The sequence below is a fragment of the Chiloscyllium punctatum genome, chromosome 39 (genome assembly GCF_047496795.1).
Source record: "Chiloscyllium punctatum isolate Juve2018m chromosome 39, sChiPun1.3, whole genome shotgun sequence".
In the NCBI taxonomy this organism is placed as follows: domain Eukaryota; kingdom Metazoa; phylum Chordata; class Chondrichthyes; order Orectolobiformes; family Hemiscylliidae; genus Chiloscyllium; species Chiloscyllium punctatum.
Window position 1 is genome coordinate 7,171,223 of NC_092777.1, and position 17,795 is coordinate 7,189,017.

Genomic DNA, 17,795 nt, shown 5'->3' on the forward strand with positions numbered 1-17,795 from the left:
TCTTCTGTTTCTCTCCCTGGCCACGATTAAGAGCTCTGCAGTGTCAGTGATTCCAGCCTTATACAGTTTCAGAACAAATGAATTTGTGTCCCTTGCATTATCATTCACTTCCCGGCGTATGGCGCTCCATGTTGGACAGGGCGTGTGAGCAGTTTTGACACACATGATTGAAACTTATTCAAAAACAGAAATTGCTGAAGACACGGACAAGTCTGACAGCATCTATGGAGTGAAAGCAGAGGTAATCTTTCGGGTTCTGTGACTGTACCTCAAAACACCTATTAAACTATATTGAAAATGTATTCTGTAACCTTTCATTTTTGAAGGAACTCAGTGGGTCTTACAACATCTGCAGAGACAGAGAAACAATGTTAATGTTTCAAGTCCAGTGTAAATCTTCTTCAGAGGTGTAAAGGATTGGAAAGTGAGTGTTTTAGTATCTTGGCAGACGTGGGAAAGAGTGTTTGGAAGCCCAGTGTGAAAGAAAAATGGGCTTTAAATTGTGGTGAAAGAGACATAGATATATAATGGGTGTAAATTAATGTGCAAATATTAGAAGATGATTTTCTCTGTTGAATGCAACATAAACAAGACACGAACTTAAGGAGCCCAGGACGGAGAGTGTATGGAAAATGAAGAACAACCGTAATGGGTTCAGGCTGTGAATTTATGGAATTGAATATTAACTCCTCCAGACTGTAACGTAACAAAATGTAAAGTGAGGTGTTACTCGAGCTTGGGTTGTGCTTCATTGGAACATTGCAGCAGCCTGTATTTTCTAAGAATCACTACAGTGTGGAAACAGGCCCTTCAGCCCAACAGGTTTATACTGATTCTCCAAAGAGTATGCGAACCAATCCCATTATCTACCCTGATAGTATACATAGACCCTTGACTATTGCACCTAACATCAACATCCCTGAAACACAATCAGCAATTCAGCATGGCCAGTTCACCTAACCAGCACAACTTTGAACTGTGACAGGAAACTAGAACACCCAAAGGAAATCGAACCCAGTTCCCTGATGCTGTGAGGCAGTGGTGCAAACTACAGAGACACCGTGCCATCCAGGACCGAAATATTATAAGACCACAATTCTATACGAACAGAAATGAAGCCATTCAGACCATCAAGTCTGCTCTGCCATTCGATCACGACTGACAGATTTTCAACCCCATTTTCCTGCTTCCTCTCAGTAATCTTTGATTCCCTTGTCAATCAAAACTTATCTGTGTCTGTTTTAAATATACTAAATAGAACATAGAACACTACAGCACAGAATAGGCCCTTTGGGCCACGATGTTGTCCCAAGATTTAATCCTAATGTAAAATGTAGTAATTTAACCTCTGCACCCCTCAACTCACTGCTATCCATGTGCATGTCCTACAGTCCCCAATGAATCTGCTTCCAACATTCCATGCATTCACAACGCTCTGCGTAAACAACCTACCTCTGATGTCTCCCTTTTACCTTCCTGTTCATATCTTCAAACTATGACTTCTCGTACTAGTCAATCCTGCCCTGGAGAAAAGTCTATGTGTATTGACTCTATTCCTCTCATTATTTTGTACATCTCGATCATCTCTCCTCTCTCCTCCTTGTCTCCAGAGAGAAAGGTCCAATCTCGTTCAAACTTTCTTCATAAAGCAAGCTCTCCAATCCAGGCAGCATCCTGTTAAACCTTCTTTACACCCCCTCCAAAGCCTCTGTATCTTTCCTATATTATGGCGTCCACAACTGGACACAATATTCCAAGTGTGGTCTCACCAGGGACTTGTAGAGCTGCAGCAAAACCTCACGGTTCTTCAACACGATCCCCCTATTAATGAAAGCCAAAACACCATATGATTTCTTCACACGCTATCCTCTTGGGTGGCAACTTTGAGGGATCTATGCACTTGCCCACCCAGATCCGTCTGTTCCTCCACACTGCCAGGAATCCTGTCTTTAATGCTATATTCAGGATTCGAATTTGACCTACCAAAACGCATCACTTTTCATTTATGCAGGTTGAACTCCATCTGCCATTTCTCAGCCCAGCTGTGCATCCTGCCTATGTCGCGCTGCAGCCTACAGTAGCCCTCTATACTATCGATGTCACCTCCATACTTTGTGTCATCAGTAAATTGCTCACTCTCTCGGCAGAGCAGGTAAGGGCTGTTTGGCGGTGTCTCTTTGTAGTCGCGGTTAAGTTTATTTAACGGTTTAAATTTAAAAGTATTTTTTAAAAAGCGCGGAGCGGACCCAGAAGCTGTTGTAGCGCAAGCTTAACTGGGTAGGTTTTCGCAATAAAGGCGCGCAGGAGAGGAACCCGATGCTCTACAGGGGTAGTGCCTCCCACACGCCCTCCTCCTCTAACCTAATAATAAGACCTGTTGTGGTGAGCAGGTAAGCGCTGCATTTTGCTCGTTTTATTCTGTAGACCTAGTTATTTTTAAAGGTTACTTTTAGAGTGAAGGCAGTGCAATGTTCCTCTTGCAACATGTTTGAGGTGAGGGATGCTATATTCGTCCCTGCTGATTACGCTTGCAGGAAGTGCACCCATCTCCAGCTCCTCCAAGACCGTGTTAGGGAACTGGAGCTGGAGTTGGATGAACTTAGGATCATTCGGGAGGCAGAGGGGGTCATAGATCGGAGTTTTAGGGGAGTAGTAACTCCAAAGATTGCAGACAGATGGGTGACAGTGAGGGGGACTGGGAGGAAGCAGCCAGTGCAGCGACCCCCTCCGGTCGTTCCTCTCAGGAACAAGTATACCGTTTTGGATACTTGTGGGGGGGGACGACTTACCAGGGGTAAGCAATGGGGTTCAGGCCTCTGGCACGGAGCCTGTCCCCGTTGCTCAGAAGGGAAGGGTGGGGGAAGAGCAGAGCAATAGTCATTGGGGACTCGATAGTTCAGGGCACAGATAGGCGGTTTTGCAGGGGTGAGAGAGACTCACGATTGGTATGTTGCCTCCCATGTGCAAGGGTACGTGACATCTCTAATCGTGTTTTCCGGGTCCTTAAGGGGGAGGGGGAGCAGCCCGAAGTCGTGGTACACATTGGCACCAACGACATAGGTTGGAAAAGGGATAAGGATGTTAGGCAGGCTTTCAGGGATCTAGTTTGGAAGCTCAGAGCTAGAACAAAGAGTTGTTGGCACAGGTAAAATATCCAGAGACATTTGATAGAGAGTCGAGGAATAGTGAGAGAGAACATTAAAATGCGTGGCCACAGGGATGGTGCAGGAGGGAGGGATTCTGGTATCTGGATAACTGGGGTTCTTTCTGGGGAAGGTGGGACCTCTATAAACAGGATGATCTACACCTGAACCTGAGGGCACCAGTATCCTTGGCGGGAGGTTTGCTAGTGGTCTTTGGGGGGGTTTAAACTAACTCTGCAGGGCATGGAAACCTGGACTGTAGCTTTAGGGTGCAGGACCTTGAGTGTAGGGAGGTTAGGAACATGGCATCAATCTCGAAGGAGGGTGCCTGTAAACAGGAAGGTGGATTGAAGTGTTTATATTTCAATGCGAGAAGTATATGAAATAAGGTAGGTGAACTTGCAGCGTTGGTTGGTACCTGGGATTTTGATGTTGAGGCTCTTACGGAGACATGGGTAGAACAGGGACAGGAATGGCTGTTGCAGGTTCCAGGGTTTAAATGTTTTAGTAGGGTCAGAGGTGGGGGTAAAAGAGGGGGGGGTGTGGCATTGTTTGTCATTGTATTACAGTGGTGGAAAGGACGATGGATGAAGACTCGCCATCTGAGGTAGGTTGGGCTGAGTCTAGAAACAGGAAAGCTGAGGTCACCCTGTTAGGAGTTTTCTATAGGCCTCCTAATAGTCCTAGAGATGTAGAAGAAAGGATTGCGAGGATGATTCAGGAGAAGAGTGAAAGTAATAGGGTGGTTGTTATGGGGCACTTTAACTTTCCAGATATTGACTGGGAAAGCTATAGCTCGAGTATGTTAGATGGGTCGGTGTTTGTCCAATGTGTGCAGGAGCATTTCCTGTAGACAGGCCAACAAGAGGTGAAGCCACACTGGATTTGGTTCTGGGTAACGAACCAGGCCAGGTGTTAGAATAGGAGGTAGGTGAGCACTTTGGGGACAGTGACCACAATTCGGTGACTTTTACTCTAGTGATGGAGAGGGATAAGTGTGCACTGCAGGGCAAGAGTTATAGCTGGGGGCAGGGAAATTATGATGCGGTGAGGCATGACTTGGCTTGGAAAAGTAGGCTTCAAGGGAAGTGCAAAATCAATATATGGAGCTTGTTCAAGGAGCGGCTATTGAGTGTCCTTGATAAGTATGTACCTGTCAGGTAGGGAGGAAAGGGTCGTTTGAGGGAGCCGTGGTCTAATAAGGAATTGGAATCCCTTGTTAAAGGGAAGAGGGTGGCCTATGTAAAGATGAGGCGTGAGGGTTCAATTGGGGTGATTGAGAGTTATAAGGTAGCCAAGCAGGATCTAAAGAGAGCTAAGAGCAGCAAGGAGGGGACATGAAAAGTCCTTGGTTAGTAGGATGAGGGAAAACCCAAATGATTTCTATAGGAAGTCAGGAATAAAAGAATGACTAGGGTAGGAATAGGTCCAGTCAAAGATAGTAGTGGAAAGTTGTGCGTGGAGGCTGAAAGTTTGGAGAGACACTGAATGAATACTTTTCGTCAGTATTCACTCAGGAACAGGACATAGTTGCCGATGTGAATATTGAGTCACAATTAATTAGAATGGGTGGCTTTGAGTTATGTAAGGAAGTGGTGTTGGAAATTCTGGAAAGGGTGAAAATAGATAAGTCCCCTGGGCCTGATAGCATTTATCCTAGGTTTCCCTGGGAAGCAAGGGAGGCGATTGCAGAGCCATTGGCCTTGATTTTTATGTCCTCATTGTCTACAGGAATAGTGCCAGAAGACTGGAGGTTAGCAAATGTGGTTCCCTTGTTCAAGAAGGGGAGTAGGGATAACCCTAGTAACTATAGGCCAGTGAGTCTCACTTCTGTTGTGGGCAAAGCCTTAGAGAGAATTGTAAGGGATAGGATTTATGAACATCTGGATAGGAATAATGTGATCAAGGATAGTCAGCATGGTTTTGTGAAGGGCAGATTGTGCCTCACAAACCTTATTGAATTCTTTGAGAAGGTGACTAAGGAGGTTGACGAGGGTAAACTGGTAGATGTGGTGCATATGGATTTTAGTAAGGCGTTTGATAAGGTTCCCCATGGTAGGCTACTGTAAAAAAATAAGGAGGTTGAGGGTGCGTTGAGTTTTGGATTAGGAATTGGCTGGCTGGAAGAAGACAGAGGGTAGTAGTTGATGGCAAAGGTTCATCATGGAGTACAGTTACTAGCGGTGTTCCACAAGGACCTGTTTTGGGACCATTGCTGTTTGTCATTTTTACAAATGACCTGGAGTAGGGGCTAGAAGGTTGGGTGAGCAAGTTTGTGGATGATACAAAAGTCGGTGGAGTTGTTGACAGTGAGGAAGGGTGTGGCAGGTTACAGCAGGATATAGATAAGCTGCAGAGCTGGGCAGAAATGTGGCAAATGGAGTTCAATGTAGGTAAGTGTGAAGTGATTCACTTTGGTAAGAGTAACAAGAAGATGGAGTACTGGGCTAATGGTCCGATACATGGTAGTGTAGATGAGCAGAGGGATCTTGGTGTTAGTTGAAGGGGTAAATGTAGGGGAATGGTTTTGGGTTGGTTGCTCTATGGAGGGTTGGTGTGGACTTGTTGGGCCGAAGGGCCTGTTTCCACACTGTAAGTAATTTAATCTAATCTAAAAAAGAACAGGGAGGATGGAAAATGAGGAGGGTGTGTAGAATTGCTAATCAGAGAATGTGTCACTGCTACAGAAATGAAGGTTGTTGAGGAAGGTTTGTCTCCTGAGTCAGTATGGGTGGAATTTGGGAACAGCAAGGGAACAGTCACCGCATTTGGGGATTTTCTACAGACCACCTAATAGCAGTGGAAGGATTGAAGACCTCATAGGCGGGCAGATTCTGGAAAAAATGTAAAAGTAGCAGGATTATAGTTATGGGTGATTTCAACTTTTCCAATATCGACTGGAACCTCCTCAGTGCAGATGTTGTGCATGGTGTGTTCAAGACGGTTTCCTTGCTCAGTATGTAGACAGACCGATGAGGGGAGAGGCTATTTTGGATTTGGTGCTCGGCAACGAGCCAGGACAGATGTCAGAACTCACGGTGGGAGAGCACTTTGGTGAAAATGATCACAACTGCCTCACATGTAGCATAGTCTGCGAGTGTGAAAGGAGCAGTTTCCAAGGGAAGATATTTAATTGTGAACAGGAAATTATGATGCTACCATATAGGAGTTGGGAAGTACAGACTGGGAGCAATTGTTCCACAGAGATGGCACAGCAGACATGTGGAGACTGTTTAAGGAGCATTTGTTGCAAGTGATACACAAATTTGCTCCTCTGAGACCGGTAAGAAGGGGTAAGATAAAGGAGCCTTGGATGACGAGAACAGAGGAACGTCTTGTAAAAAGGAAGCAGGCAGCTTATGCAAGATGGAGGAAGCAAGGATCGAGCACAGCTTTAGAGGATTACAGGCTTGCTAGAAAGGAGCTCAGAAATGGACTGAGGTGAGCCATGGTGGGGCACGAAGAAGGCCTGGCAAGTAGGATGAAGGAGAATCCAAATGTATTTTCTCATACATGAGGAATAAGAGAATAATCAGGGAGTAGGTAGGGCTGATCAGGATTAGCGTAGGGAATTATGCGTGGAGTCTAAGCAGATAGGGAAAGCCCTAAATGAGTTTTTTGCTTCGATTTTCACCAAGGAAAGGGAACTTGTTGTAAATGAAATCGGAGAGGAGTTGGGACAGATCAGTCTTGACCAGGTCAAGATTGATGAAGTTGATGTGCTAGAAATTTTGGAAAACATAAAGATCACCAGGGCCAAACCAGATTTATCCTAGACTGCTCCAGGAAGCAAGAAAGGAGGTTGCTCAGCCTCTGGTGATGATATTTGCCTCCTCACTCTCCACGGGAGTCGTACCGGAGGATTGGAAGGAGGTGAGTGTTGTTCCTTATTTCAAGAAGGGTATTAGGGAAATCCCTGGCAATTAGCGACCAGTCAGTCTTACGTCAGTGGTCAGCAAAGTTTGGAAAAAATTGAGGGATAGGGTTTATGACTATTTTGCAAAGCAAAGTGTGATTAAAGGCAGTCAGCATGGCTTTGCGAGGGGCAGGTCATGCCTTTCAAATCTTATTGATTTCTTTGAGGAGGTGTCAAGACAGGTCGACAACAGTCAAGCAGTGGATGTGGTGCATGTGGAAAGGTATTTTATAGGGTTCCCCACGGAAGGCTCATTCATAAAGTCAGGAAGTATGGGATACAGAAAGATTTGGTTTTCTGGATCAGAATTGGCTGGCTGCCAGAAGGCAGACAGTGTTTGTAGATGGAAAGTATTCTGGTTGGAGGACAGTGTTGAAAGGGATCCCACAGGGCCTCTGCTCTTTGTAGTTTTTATAAAGGACTTGGATGAGGAGATTATGGGGTGGGTTAGCAAATTTGAACAATTCACCTAATCTGCACATCTTTGGATCATGAGAGGAAACCGGAGCAAACCCACGGGGAAATTTTCAAACTTCACACAGTTAGTTCCCTGACGTGGGAATTGAACTCGGGTCTCTGGCGCTGTGAAGCAGCAGTGCTAACTATTGTGCCACCGTGCTGCCTCGAGATATTTATAAATGTTCTAAACCCTGGAACATCAAGCAACCATCCCTGCCCCTGTGAAACCTACGTCTCTGTTATGGTCACGACATCGTAGAGCAGACACACTTTAACTGATCCCTTTGTTTCATTGCGTGAGAAACCTTCCTGATAGATTCAATATATCCTGTCACTGTCCTGTTTGCAACTAACCCCCTCTCAGACATGTAGTCTTATTCCTACCCCCCTGCCAAACTAGTTTAAACCCGCCAGAATCACACGAGCAAACCTTCCACACAGGACATTTGTGCCCTCCAGTTCAGGTGCAACCCGTCCTTCATGTACAGGTCCCACCTTACCCAGAAGGTATCCCGGTGGTCTAGGTATCTGAAGCCCTCTCTCCTGCACCAGCCTCGCAGCCACGTGTAAAGCTGCATTCGCTGACTGTTCCTCATCTAACAAGCTCGTGCCACTGGTAGCAAATCTGAGATAACTACTCTACTCGTCCTGCTCTTCAGCTTCCAAACTGTCGTCAATTTTCAGATCCTCAGTCCCTTTTCTTGCTATATCGTTGGTGCCAAATGATTTGGTTTCCACAGCCTTCTGTGGTAAGGAATTCCGATATTTCACCACTCTCTGGCGAAAGACGTTTCACCTTATCTCCGTTCTGATGGGTTTTCCCTTTGCTCTAAGACTTTGTCCTCCTGCCAGTGCAAACCTCCTCCCAATTTTGTCTGTATCCAGTTCATTCAGTATTCTGTAAGTTTCAATTGGATCCACCCCACCGCCCCCCACACCACACTTCTAATCTCCATCGAGTATAAACCCAGAGTTCTCCAACGTTTCTCATCTGTTAAGCTTTTCATTTCTGGTGAACCTACTCTTGACACACACCAAGGCTAATACATCCTTCCTGAGGTATGAGTCATAAAATACTGGAAATGTGGTCTGACCAGAGCCTTCGAAAGCCTCAGAATCCCCACCATTATATCCTACTCCTCTCGAGATGAATGACAACATTGTATCTGCCTTCTGAACTACTGACTAAACCTGTAAGTTTATCTAAGGCGAATCCTGCGCTTTGAATCTTAAGTCACTTTGTTACTCAGATTTATGATTTTTTTCCCATTTAGTAAATAGTCCATGCCTGTATTCTTCATACCAAAGTGCATGACCTCACACTCTCCCACATTGTATTCCATCTGCTACTCCTTTTCCCACTCACCTAAACTGTCGAAATCTTTCTGGAGGCTCCCTGCCTCCTCAATACTACATGCCCCTCCACCTATCTTTGCATCATCTGCAAACATATCCAGAATGCCTTCTGTCCCGCCACTCAGATCATTAACCAAGAAAGTGAAATGTTGTGGTTACAACACTGACTCTTGTGGAACACTGCTAGTCACTGGCTGCCGTCCTGAGAGGGACAATTTTATCCTCACTCTGCATCCTGCCGCCATGGGTCCTTATCTTACTCTGCAGCCTCCTGTGTGGTACCATATCAGATGCCTTCTGGAAGTTCAGATAGGTAACTGTCTCTGGTCCAACCCATCATTACCTCCTCAAAGAATTCTTATTATCTTCAAACAATTAGGTTATTGAAATGGGGAGCAATCTGAAAGCCAGTGTCATTCCTGAGCAGCAATTACAGGAGACTGGATTGAAAGAGTACAAGTGAAATGCCGCTTCACCTGGAAAGTGTGTTTCGAGCCTCAGGCAGTGAGGAGGGAAGAGGTGAATGGGCAAATGTTGCAGCTTCTGCATTTACATGGGAAGGTGCCATGGGGGTGTAGGGAAGTGTTCGGGGTGATGGAGGGTGCCACAGAAGGAATGGTCCTTATGAAAACCTGACAGTGGACGGGAAGGGAAGATGTGTTTGATGGTGCTGTCCTGCTGGAGGTGGTGGAAGTGGCGGAGGATGATTCTGTGAATGTGGATTCTAGTGCAGTAGGAAGTGAGGATAAGGGGAGATCTATCATTGTTCTGGGAAGGAGGGGACGGAGTGTGGTCAGAAGTGAGGGAGACGGGGCAGTCTCAGCTGAAGGCTCTGTCCATCAGAGTGAGGGCATTTCTCATTTGAGAGAAAAGGATGACATGCAGGAAGCCTCCTACTGGAATGTGACATAATCGAACAGAAATCACAGAGCCAGAAAAACTGGGAGAATGGAGTCACTCGCAGTTGATCACGTGTTCAACCACAAACGTAGGTTTCACCTGAATGACTGAAAAGAGCCTAGAATTTCAAATGCAGATTTATGTCATACATCTGCTCAAATACGGAGTGTGAAAGTAGACATAGGTGAAGGTCAGCAGATGTGTGGGGGAGACGTTGAAGCAGGTACTGCTTAGTAATGATTGACTCTGGCCAAAGGGAAGATGATATGAAGATGTGAAAATGAAACCCTTATGATAAACAAAGGCTGTGAAGGAAACTAATCAGACATAAACTAAAGAAATCAGATTGGCGAGCACTAGCATCGGCCACATTTGGGAAGTTTACTATTGGAACAAGAAGCAGATTGTATAAAACAAAATACAACGAAAAATTTGTGAGAAGATTTGTAGCTCGGGTGCTCGTTGTTGTGGTTCTGTTCGCCGCGCTGGGAATTTGTGTTGCAGACGTTTCGTCCCCTGTCTAGGTGACATCCTCAGTGCCTGGGAGCCTCCTGTGAAGCGCTTCTGTGTTCTTTCAGCATTTGCAGTGGTTTGAATCTGCCGCTTCCAGTTGTCAGTTCCAGCTGTCCGCTGTAGTGGTCGGTATATTGGGTCCAGATTGATGTGCTTATTGATTGAATCTGTGGATGAGTGCCATGCCTCTAGGAATTCCCTGGCTGTTCTCTGTTTTGCTTGTCCTATAATAGTAGTGTTGAGCCAGTGGAAATAATGTTGCTTGTCATCTGCATGTGTTCCAAAACTGATATTCCAAAACTGGCAAGAAATATGAAAAAAAAATCTGACTGCGAGAGTTTTCCCATATCGAATAAAAAACGTTCATAATGTGCGTGTGACCCTTGGAAGAAAGGCAGGAAAGTATATGTGGGACAGTGGAGATTTGGTTTCATGCCACAGACAGATAATTTAAAACAGTATTTTACATCATACCTCACATTGGAAGGCATGCAGAGTTTCAATATTATAGTCAGATGAAAGATGCCCACCAAAATTGTAGTCAGATGAACGTTTTGCACTGTCCCTAACAAAACAAACAAGGCTTTTCTCAAATAGAAAAGACCAAGGGAAAACAGCTCATCAGCAATTATTAGCTTGTTTCCATAGAAGTGGTTACAGAGTGACTGGTGGCACTGTGTGAAATTTACATAACTCTCGGGATTGCAGGAGTGTTCCAGTGAAACTGGCGAAACTCCAATGTGGCGCCTGACTTCAAGAAGAGAGTGAGTCTTCAAGTGTTAGGTGCTCCCTTTCTCTGAATATGGAGCATATTTGAGAGACTTCATGGCCTCATGATGCACTTTCATCCTGAGTGATTTGAAAAAGTAAAACTCTAGTCCTTCATCTGATGCATTCCATACTTTGGGAATGATCATTTTGCGAAAGTAGAATTTTATTGAAAATTATCTGGAACATTGTACAAACGACATCATTCGGAGAATTCTAGAAACAGCACTCAACTGAGCATTTTATAATCATGTGGGGATATTGCCTAGGTGAGAGAGAGAGAGAGAGAAAAACAGTGTTGCATTCCAATGGTGAGAGTGATGGAGCCTTATTATCGGTAAGGCGCTGACAGATATACAGTGAGAATGATAGAGTAGAGTGAGTAGCGGGCGGCACGGTGGCACAGCATTACTACGACTGCCTCGCAGCGCGAGAGTCCCGGGTTCAATTCCTGACTCAGGCGACTGACTGTGTGGAGTTTGCACATTCTCCCCGTGTCTGTGTGTTCCCGCTGGGTGCTCTCAAGATGTGCTTGTCAGGTGAATTGGCCATGCCAAATTGCCCGAAGTGTTAGGTGTAGTGGAATGGTTCTGGGTGGGCTGCTCTTTGGAGGGTTGGTGTGGACTTGTTGGGCCGAAGGGCCTGTTTCCACACTGTAATTAATCTGATATGGTGACTCTTATTCTGACAGAGCGGGGAAGGTTATTGATACGTTTCCTGTATTGCTGGACATTTCATCAGACCACAGATACTGCACTGAGCAGGGTGGTGAGCTCAGACCATGCTCGGTGGATGGTGTGACCCCTTTTGGGAAGAGAATGGTCCCCCTCTGTACTAGCCCATTCACCAGGACCTCCGTGCCCCTGTCGACAAACCGTGGTTTAATTTTCCCATATCTGCCATGCTCGGGTAAACTGTGCAGGGCAACTCCAAACTGAAAAAGCTCAACTGTGTGCCCATTGGCCTGTTAAAGATCCAATCAGTGCCAGTGGTCACAGAATATCCAGGGTAGCCGGACGATGGTGACTTCCTCCAGCCATGATGGGTGGGAGAATCGGGGTGGGACAATCATGGTGGCATTGAATGAGAGGGACACCTTTGGGTGGGGTGGATAGCTAATGAGGTGAGTTCGATAAGATAACACTAGGAAACTAGCTCTGCCTCGTGCAGACAATCCTTCTGTCACACTCAGTGAAAATGGCACTGAGACAAATTATTGTCAGATTCAACCCAATGAATCGAAGACTCTTCTGACCTTACTCCCAGTTACAACGCTGCAGGGCAAATGCTTATCCAAAACTCTCCATCATCTTAACATACACCAATATCCTGCTCACCCACCATTCCTGTAAACAGTGGCCTGTATTGCAAGATGCTATTGAAATATTTCCATTTCATAATTTTTACACATACCATCAGATCCTTCTTTGACATTCTCTCTCCATCTCCCCCTCCCTTTTAACAAAGATCCTCCCATTTGTTGGTATTTAAACTGATTTCCCTACCATCTCTCTCTGGCAGTGAGTTGCACACCCACAGCACCCCTGTGTCATGCCACAATGGAGATATGGATCTGTAAATAGAGGAGAGCTGCACATCCTGACACTTCCAGCATGGGTGCAAGTTTCCCCACGCTGGGCAGAGATCTAACACAGTGTTACTCAGCAATGCAGTGATTGGTGTGCACAGCTGAGTATGCTGGGAAGGTAACTGCTCCAGATTAATGGATAACTTCACTGCTATTCACTGCACAGCTCCCCATGCTGCACAGATATCCAGTCCGCTGTACAGAGCAATGCCTTTGTTTGTTCTGCACAGCGCCCTGTGCTGAACAGATTATCTCGTCCATGTTTATAGATCAGTGCACTGTTGGACAGATAAGTAGTGAAGTGTTGAGCTCTAAACAGTGTTCTATCCTGGACAGATTGCTGAGCAGTACACTAGCCAGGTCTATGCAGTGCTTCATACTGAGTAGGTATTTCATCTGGGCTTATCTGAGAGGTGGATTGAGTATCCGATATAATTCCTGACATGATTATCACTCCTCCAGCTCGGCCCATTCCGCTAGTAAATGTGAGATGCTGTGTTTATGATAGAATTTACTTGCTCAAAGTATTCGACATTAAGCAAAGCACAATTTATTCGAACACTGCCGGTAAAAGACAACAAAAGGAAGAGGAACTTGCAATCACTTAATTCTGTTGGAAGACTTAGCAGAATAATATTTTATTTAACGAGCATACAATAACTGTTCCAATATGGTATCATCCAATAAGCACACAAACGTCAAAAATCAAATGCAGGAAACAGATTATCTCACATGCAGTTCTCCAATCCAGGAGGAAAGATCATCAAAAGACAGTTCTGAGGGAAATCTCAGACAGAGTGTGTAGCACCTGGGAGAGATTTACAGCCTTCCAACCCTGCTGAGACCCCAGCAATAACTGGCAAAAGGTAAAACTAAGAATCCTGGTTCTGTGAGAGTTTGACCATCACTCCACAGGACCAGACTGCGGCTGCAAGAACACAAGGAATCGACTGTATCTACATCATCTATGGCACTGTAGGTGTCTCTCAAAAATGCCTAAACCAACTTAAGCTGTTAAATACTGGACAGACAAAAGTCAAAGTTAAACATAAAGAAATAAAACGAAAAGATGCACCACGCCTGGTGATCAGACACAGACGGCCTCAGGAGCCTAGCAATTCCTACCTTGCAAAAACACAGCAGATGCATCGAGTTTGTGAAGAGAAAGTATCATCTCCCCCCTCACCTCTATGTTTACAATTGAAGATGTGCCATTAGCCCAATAATCAGTGATATTAAAATCCCACCCACACCAAGTATTATTGTGATATATCAGAGTTAACTGGAGCTGTTTGTTCAGTAACTGTTATTAATATCAGTCTTTCTGGACCTAACTGAGTCACTGGAGGATTTCCCTCTTCCATAATTAGGGACTTCTTTCAACTTGTTATGCCATAGTATTCGGGGCAGAGTCAACCTCAACAAGATTGGGATCAGCAGCTACAGAGAAAGAGACAGAAACCAGAATCTGAGAAAATTAGAATGTTTCAAAAATGGATTTGAATTTGAGAACATCCGACTAGAATCTTCCAACAATGAACAGAAATTTATCCTCGGGTCTTTACTGGCATTCTCAGGATTGGCCACGGTTCAAGTTGCGGATACGAGCCGTTCTGGTGATTATTCAAGTTGGGTATTATCCCATCCTCGCTATTAATGGTGTTCCTGGTAAGTTTATCACTGTCAATTCCATAAATGATGCTAAATATTATTGCTATTCTGGTTGATTATATTTAACAAATACATAAACTTTCAGTCACAAATGCCACTTCCTTCTCATGCATTTCCAAACTACTTCCTCATAAACCCCTGAGAAGGAACAAGACTGTTCAGAACCTTGAGTCTCCTTTTTACCGTGAATTGCTTTATGTCTCCATATTCTCTCTGTGATCAAACCTGCTGACACCCAACTAACCTGGTGTTGTGTGATCTACAACCTTATTATTTGTATTATTCATAAATGGTGTATCTGTGAATATGGAGGAGGCGTGGGGAGAGTGTGATAACTAAGTTTGTGTTTGATACAACGATTGATCGGGTGGTTGGCAGTGAGGAGGAAGGTCTTATGTTCCAGGACGATACAGATGGACAGATCAGTAGCAGATGGAATGCAACCCTGATAAATATGAGGTGATGCACTTTGGAAGAAGGAAGCAGACAGCGGAGTACTCAGTGAATGGCAGCACACTAGGGAGCTCAGAAGGAGCTTCTCCATACATCCCTCAATGTGACGGGGCAGGTTAATACACAAGTTGAAAAAGCAAAGGGTAGCGTAAGCATAGTCTTTATTTGTCGAGGCACAGATTATAAGAGCTACGCGGAGCTTTGTTTCGGCCAAGATGGAATAATGTGTGAAGTTCTGGGAGCCACATTACAGGAAGGATGTGATTGCACTGGAGCGGGTGCAGAGGAGATTCAACAGGATGTTCCCTGAGATGGAGTATATCAGTTATGGAGGGAGGCTGGATAAGCTCGGGTATTTTTTCATTTGGCGCAGAGAAGGCTGAGGGGGATGTGATTCAGAAGGAAACGATTATGAGGGACATGGACAGGGGGGGGGTAGACAGTATCTTCCTTTTAGTTAGAGGGAGAACAAGGGGGAGCACATTCTTAAAGTGAAGTGTTTGAGATTTAAAGGGGACTTGAGGATCGCTTTTTTACCAAGGGGGTTTTGGGCTCTGTAATGTACGACCGGAGAGGGAGTTGTCATGGGTAACCTCACACCTGTTACAAAGTACTTGGACGACCTCTTGAAGTGACATAACATTCCCAGCTATGGGGCTCATGGGACGAATGTCGACCGTGCTGTACCTTTGATGGTGCAGAGTCTATGCTTCTATGAGTGCATGATTGTTCAAGGTCAATCATTGAAAAGCTTACGACAGCAATTGTTGGGTTTCAGAACACTCTATCTGCACAAAGGTTATAAGAGTGAACTTGTAACAGCTTCATAAAGTACCTCAATGGCAAAATTAAGGCGAAAAAAGGTGCAGCTTCTTTACAGACTGAATCCAGAGAGTGGAGAATGGAGAAGAGTGAAACGACAGAACTATGCAGCAAATATTTCAGTTATGTCCTCACAGAAGAAAACAAAACAAAACAAAACAAAAATCTTCTTAGCAATACGAGGAAAGTTTAATCTGTTGAGAGAGAAAATTAGCAAATACACGTTATGGAGAAAGTATTTTAACTGAAATAATGGGCTGAGACAAAGGCAACAGAGATTTATCAAATGGGAATCATATTTGAGAAACAGACTTTTAGCAAAACTATGGAGAAGCAATCAATGCAATACAATTGGATTTCAGTAAGAATTTTGATAAAGCCCCAAGCGTACTATGCGAATTTGAATCCTATGGGACTGGGGCTAACAGAAGGGCATGATTTTAGAATGGGAGAGATAACAGGAAACAGTGAGTAGTAATAAATCAATGTTGTTTAGAGCAGAGGATCAAGCGTATAGCAGGATTCAGTGTTTGGTCCCTACCTATTTCAAATACACACCAAACGTTTGTTAGAGGGAATCAAATGCAATATTTCCAAGGCTGCTGATGGCACTAACCGATGTCGGATTGTGAGTGGGTGAGAAGGATGTAAACAAAAAGCTACAAGGTGACTGAGACAAGTAGAGTGTCTGTGCAAATACGGGGCAATGAAGAACAATGTGGGTAGATGTGACGTTGTGCCCTTCGATGAGAAAAAGAGAACGGCAGCCTACCAGTTGAAAAGGTTGGAAAATGTTACTCAATAAAGGGACCTACGCTTCTTTTCGTCTCATTCTTCACCGACCACCGCTGTCCAAACAGGGCAGTGAGTCCTGAAGCCAGAAGAAAATACTGGGAATGACACTGGGACATTACCAGTGTACATAGACCCACCAGTTGGGTAGGTGTAACATTGAAAAGGATCTGGATCTCCCTGTACACTAGTCACTGAAAATGTTTTTTGCAGGAACAGAAAGCAGTTAGGAAGGTAAAGGGTGCGTTGACCTTCATATTTCAGGGGGATTTGAGTCCAGGAGTAAGGGTGTCTTACTGCAGCTGGACAGGGCCTTGGTGAGCCCCCATCTCGATCATTATGCAGTATTGTGTGCAGTGTTGGTCTCGTTACCTAGTAAAGGACAAACCTGACATTGAGGGAGTGCAGTTAAGGATGACCAGACTGATATCTGGGATGACAGGTTTGTTGTGGGAGCAGAGTTTTGGGTGACTGGGCCTGTATTCCATAGTATTTAGGAAAATGCCTGGAGATCTCAGTAGGATAAAAAAAAAAGCACTGACAGGGCGAGACAGATTATATACAGGGATGATAATTTTGGAGCCATTTCAGAGACCATTTAATTGTTTATCACATGTCTGTGCATCTGGAGTCACTTTTAGGCCAGACCAGAAAACCACGGGAGATTCACGTCCTGAAAGCACATTGGGGAAGCAAACTCCTGTTTACAATCGACATGGGCTTCAGGATAACTATTACTGGCACCAGATTTTAAATCTGGATATTTTATTAATTGTTTTTAACTTACAGCAGCTGCCAGAGCATGAGCCTGGTCTGGATTAGTAATCCAATGACACTTCCACAGCAGCACCATCTTTATTTGGGGACATATCCGAAACCACAATGAGCATGTTATTTCTGTGCTGCTTGTCAGCTCTGTCAAAAAGAACGCCCACCAATTGACTGTCGTGGTGGGACTGAGGGGGAGGTAATTGGACAGATTGTAATTATACTCCTTTTAAGGGACTGGGCATAGCTGAGTAATTTTCAACATTGTGGTAAAAACAATAACTGCAGATGCGGTAAACCAAATTCTGGATTAGTGGTGCTGGAAGAGCACAGCAGTTCAGACAGCATCCAATGAGCAGCGAAATCGACGTTTCGGGCAAAAGCCCTTCATCAGGAATAAAGGCAATGAGCCTGAAGTGTGATGAGATAAGCGAGAGGAGGGTGGGGGTGTAGCATAGAGTGGCATAGAGTACAATAGGTGAGTGGGGGAGGAGATGAAGGTGATAGGTCAAGGAGGAGAGGGTGGAGTGTTTAGGTGGAAAAGGAGCTAGGCAGGTCGGACAAGTCCGGACAAGTCAAGGGGACAGTGCTGAACTGGAAGTTTGAAACTAGGATGAGTTGGGGGAAGGGGAGATGAGGAAGCTGT